The 5,968-nt window shown below is 42.9% G+C and overlaps 1 pseudogene; it reads left to right on the forward strand.

The window, feature by feature from the left end:
* Positions 1-2,816: 2,816 nt before the first annotated feature.
* Positions 2,817-5,275, forward strand: LOC101987723 (annotated as a pseudogene).
* The last annotated feature ends 693 nt before the right edge of the window (positions 5,276-5,968 follow it).

Here is a 5,968-nt window from a genome sequence, read left to right on the forward strand (position 1 = left end):
GAAGAATAGAGCTAGGTGGGAAAACTAAACTGAATGCTGGGTGTAAGAAGACTGAGTAAAGGAGATGCCATATCTTCAGATGCGCTGAAGGAGACAGATGCTTCCAGAATCTTACCTGTAAACAACGAGTCTCATGGTAAAATACAAAATAATAGAAATGGATTAATTCAAGATGTAAGAGCTAGCTAGCAATACATTTAAGTTATTGGCCAAACGATATTGCAATTAATATAGTTTCTGTGTGATTGTTTCTAGTGTAGTTGGCCAGAAAACGAATAAGCAGTTCTCTGCCTACAGAGGTTCATGGCAATGTAACACATAGGAAATGTATGTCCAAACAAAACTGCTCATTTCATGGTACCCAGGAATTAAAAAGACAAGAAGGGACAATTCCACCACCATCTAGGGCACACCTATAGCACCCTAAATGTCTTCTGTCTGGCCCTGCCTCCTACTGGTTCTGCTACCTGCCATTAGCAACACATGCTGAAAGCTAAGTCTCAGGGGGAAGGAAACCTGTAGGGCATTTATAAATGGTTATAGCTCTATGGAAATCAGCATGGGAATTTCCCCTATCCCTAAAAACACAACAACAAGAGCAAAAAAAACAACTAGATATTGATATACAATATTTCCCAGCTATATAACTATTGGAAATATATAGTATGGGTTCTATATACTAATATAACCATGTTTATTCTGCTGTATTCAGAAAGAAGAAACAGAATCAGCATAGGTCTTAATGCAATCTTCTGTTTTTGTTTTTGTATTTTTGAGACAGAGGTTTTCTGTAACTTTGGAGCCTGTCCTGGTATTCACTCTGTAGATCAGGCTGGTCTCAAACTCACAGAGATCCAACTGTGGTTAGATCTAGTTCCTGAATGTTGGGATTAAGGTATGGCCCACAATTTTATTCAGTTGTACAGAAAACTAAAAGAATGAAATAAGGAGGGGAAAAAAGAGGCTACTGAAATTATTATATAAGTGAGGTGACAAACTCAGAAAAACAATAAACACCATGTATTTTTTTCTCATACGTGCAGATTGGCTTTGTGTGTGTGTGTGTGTGTGTGTGTGTGTGTGTGTGTGTGTGTGTGTGTGAAATGTGGCTATAGAGAGAAGACCACAAGAGGGAAAAGTGGTTTTAAAGCAGAGAAGGGTTATAGAACATAAGATACTGCTAGGGGAGAAGACACAGGATGATCCATAAGTGAGAAGCACATTATGTATGAAAGTGCCTGAGTGGAATGCAATATTTTGTGTGTTACCGAATAATGGAAATTCAAAAGATCCAAACTGGCTCACGTTTAGCCCTTGTTCATTGGATGTGGGAGGTGTTTAAGAAGGCTGTGAAAAATTTAGGAGTTGGAGCCTTTCTGAAGCATGTATGTAAATATGGGCAAGCTTTGAGTATTGTCCCTCTTTGTTTTCTGTCTCCACACCTTTGTGAGATAAAAGGTGATCCACAAGGGCGATGCTTGTTCTTACAGACATGACCTCCATATCTGTCTTTACAGACTATACCTTAACAATTCTAACCTAAAACAAACCTTTCCCCACCAAAATTCTTTTTGTTATGGTATTCCAATATACCAGAAGAAAAGTAACTAAGACACAGTTATAAGAATCATAGAAATAAATATAGATCTTCAGACAGTTAGAAAAAAATGTAGCATAAAGTAAATTTATGTTTACATGTCTAATGATAACAGCTTATATATAGTTGGTAAAATAATATAAATTTTAATTGGCTTTTACTATTTTTATATCTTGTTTCTCTATGAGTCAAAAATCAGTTTTCTGAAATTGACCTCTAATAATCCCACTGATTCTCTTAAAAGAAATTCTGACAATCTGTCCTAACAGATGCACCTTATGTACCAAGAAATTTTAGTTGCAAATGCATGAAAGCATTAACTCTCTACTCTACTGGGCACTTTTATACCCTAGAGTAACTTTGTGGAGACTTGCTGGGCATATTTCCGTTTTGGACAGATGTAGCACCTAACTGGAGGCTTCTGCTTTTCTGCCTTCTGTATTAATCAGTATTCTGAAATCTGCTTTTCCAAGTTTCTTTTATTCCTTTTTAATTCTCACTTGCCCTGATGAAATCCTTGTAAGAATTCTTATGGTCTGCAAAGACAGAAAAACTGCCCTGACAAATATTTCTTCTTCATGATAAATCCCTTTGATTATGGAGGACGTAATAGTAGACTGTAGAAAAACCAGAAGATCAATTCAATTAATAATTAAAAATAAAATACATCAGTCCAAATTCACCCAACATGGTTGCTTCTTCTTACACTGTTCCATCTCATTAAGAACTTTTCAAACAACTTCTCAGTATACTTGGAGGGAATATCAACTTTAGAGTTATTTTCTTCCAATTTTAAAGGGCTCTGTTTGGTGATATCATAAACTCCATGGGACAGAATGACCTTCACTTATATTTTTCTGAAAATGTAATTCCTTGCTAAGTTGGAAGTCTGGCAGGCAAAATGCATCTAGACAAGTTTTCCCTTGCTGCTGTATGAACACAGAGAAGGTTATGAGAGCAACTTTTTATCTCTGTTGTAAAGGGGGCTGCCTAGTCAATTCCTTTATATTCAAAGCAATGTTGAGTCACGCTCCATTCTCAAGGGAAATCTAGTCTTTCTGATAATTACATAGCTGATTTGAAGGGTAGACTGTACCTTCAACTAGTAAAATCAGTGTATGAGTGGAGACTATGGCTTTTTGTAGCAATCATTTAAGAAGAAAATAATTGGACTGCTTGGTGACGTTGAGGCCGCGTTAGGCGGTTGAGGCGTGGGGTGATGTCAGGAGAACTGGCTGACAAAAAGGATGGAGACGCATCACCCGAGGATGAGAGGAGGAGAGGAAGAGACCACAGACTTCTGATAGAGAGCTAGATAGAGACCGGTACCGGAAGTCCTCCCCAACTAAAGATAGAAAGCAGCATCAGTCACGGATAGGCGGCAATGAGGTAGCCGTTCTCGCTCTCGGTCCCACTCCAAGTCTACAGAGAGAATGACGGCACAAAGAATGAGAGCGAGATAAAGAATGGGATCGGATTAAGAAGGAGCGGGACAGAGACAAGGATGGACACAGGAGGGACAAGGACAGCAAAAGATCCAGCTTGTCTCCTGGTCGAAAAAAATATTTCAAATCTCGGAAAGACAGAGACTCTAAGAAGGGTGATGAGGATGAACAAGGCTACAGGAGGCCTAAGATTCAGCCACTGTCCCTGGAGGAACTTCTGGCCAAGAAAAAGGCTGAGGAAGAAGCTGAAGCTAAGCCCAAATTCCTCTCAAAAGCAGAGCGGGAAGCTGAAGCTCTGAAGTGGCGGCAGCAGGAAGTGGAAGAGCACCAGAAGATGTTGGAAGAAGAGAGGAAGAAAAGGAAACAGTTCCAGGATTTGGGCAGGAAGACACTAGAAATTCCTTAGGAGTGGAAGTGGCAGGAACGGAGAGAGAGGATGGAGCAGGAGACCAATGGGAACGAGGATGAGGAAGGGCACCAGAAGATCCAGGAAGAAAAGGATAAGAGCAAGGAGCTGCACGCTATTATCCAGGTGGCATCAAAAAACGGCGCTGAACAAGGCATCTCAACGACCGAAAGTTTGTCTTTGAGTGGGATGTATCTGAAGACACTTCCATTGACTACAATCCCCTGTACAAAGAACGGCACCAGGTACAGTTGTTGGGGCGAGGCTTCATTGCAGGCATTGACCTAAAGCGGCAAAAAACGAGAACAGTCACGTTTCTAAGGAGACCTGATGAAAAAGAGGCGAATCCTGGAAGAAAAGGAGCAAGAGGAGGCAAGACTCCGTAAACTTCGTAAGAAGGAAGCCAAGCAAGGCTGGGATGATCACTACTGGTCCCAGAAGAAGTTAGATGAGATGACAGACAGGGACTGGAGGATCCTCCGTGAAGACTATAGCATCACCACCAAAGGTGGCAAGATCCCCAATCCCATCCGGTCCTGGAAAGATTCGTCTCTGCCCCCACATATCTTGGAAGTCATTGATAAGTGTGGCTACAAGTAGCCAACACCTATCCAGTGTCAGGCCATTCCTATTGGGCTACAGAATCGTGACATCATTAGTGTAGCTGAGACCTGAAGTGGCAAGACAGCAGCCTTCCTTATCCCATTACTGGTCTGGATCACCACCACACTTCCCAAGATTGACAGGATCCAAGAGTCAGACCAGGGCCCTTATGCCATTATTCTGGCTCCTACCCATGAGTTGGCTCAGCAGACTGAGGAAAAAACTATCAAATTTGAAAAGCCACTAGGTATCCGCACAGTGGCTGTCATTGGTGACATCTCCAGAGAAGACCAAGGCTTCAGGCTATGCATGGGATGTGAAATTGTGATCGCCACCCCAGAACGTTTCATTGATGTGCTGGAGAACCACTACCTGGTGCTGAGCCGCTGTACCTTTGTGGTTCTGAATGAGGCAGACAGGATGATTGACATGGGTTTTGAGCCAGATGTGCAAAAGATCCTGGAACACATGCCTGTCAGCAAACAGAAACCGGACACAGATGAGGCTGAGGACCCAGAGAAGATGTTGGCCAACTTTGAGTCAGGAAAACATAAATACGACCAAACAGTCATGTTCACGGCTACTATGCCACCAGCGGTGGAGGCCTAGCCAGGAGCTATCTTCGGAGACCTGCTGTGGTGTACATTGGCTCCGCAGGCAAGCCCCATGAGGGAGTGGAACAAAAGGTCTTCATCATGTCAGAATCAGAAAAGAGGAAAAAGCTGCGGGCAATTTTGGAACACGGTTTTGATCCACCCGTCATCATTTTTGTCAACCAGAAGAAAGGGTTGTGACGTGTTGGCCAAATCTGTTGAGAAGATGGGGTACAATACCTGTACAATGCATGGTGGAAAAGGCCATGAGCAGTGAGAATTTGCATTGTCCAACCTCAAGGCTGGAGCCAAGGATATTTTGGTGGCTACAGATGTGTCTGGTCATGGTATTGATATTCAAGATGTGTCTATGGTTGTCAACTATGATATGGCCAACAATATTGAAGATTACATTCACCGAATTGGCTGCACGGGAAGAGCAGGCAAGAGTGGTGTAGCCATCACCTTCCTCACCAAAGAGGACTAGGCTGTGTTCTATGAACTGAAGCAAGCTATCCTAGAGAGCCCGGTGTTGTCCTGCCCTCCAGAGCTAGCAAACCATCCCGATGCCCAGCACAAGCCAGGCACCATCCTCACCAAGAAGCACAGGGAAGAGACAATCTTAGCTTGACACAACACTTGATTGGATTGATAAACATGCTCCAAAGCGTGTGCCTGTCCTTTTAACCCTCACATCCCTCTTTCCAGGCTCTCATTCTTGGATATGGGGTTTAGGAGACAATCAGATTCCCTGGTCCGGAGCCTGTGAGGTGGGCTCCATAGGGACAGGAAGATGGAGGAGCATATTACTTCAGGTTTCACTCAGCTCTGCCCCTTGCAGCCTTGTTGCTGTCCTGGTTACAGGATAAACTAACTGCCTAGCACTGTCCCCCAGCCTGAACAAAAACATAGCCACCTGGAGGTGACTTCCTTCAGCACATGTGTGATTGTACTGCAGTACGTTGTTGCCCTAACTGATCCAGGGGATCTGGCATCATGAGGATTGTGGACCTTAGACTCTCTGTCACTCTGACAACGGGTTGAGAGCCTTTAGAGCTGTGTACAGCCCTGTGCCACAGGGTGCTGTGCACTCTAGGCATCCCCCCCTACCCTGGAATCTTTTTTAGATATGGGGACTGGGTGAGCTGACTGGGTCCATCATTAAGTCACTGAGTGAAATTTCTGTTTTCTATTCTCTGAGAAGATAAGTTTATATGTTCTGAGAATAAATACATGAATATTAAAAAAGAAGAAAATAATTGACGTGTCAATATATTTGAAATATGTGTGTGAGATGCTGCTGCAATTTTTATATGTAGTCTCA

Source organism: Microtus ochrogaster (genome assembly GCF_000317375.1).
Source record: "Microtus ochrogaster isolate Prairie Vole_2 chromosome 14 unlocalized genomic scaffold, MicOch1.0 chr14_random_3, whole genome shotgun sequence".
NCBI classification, from domain to species: domain Eukaryota; kingdom Metazoa; phylum Chordata; class Mammalia; order Rodentia; family Cricetidae; genus Microtus; species Microtus ochrogaster.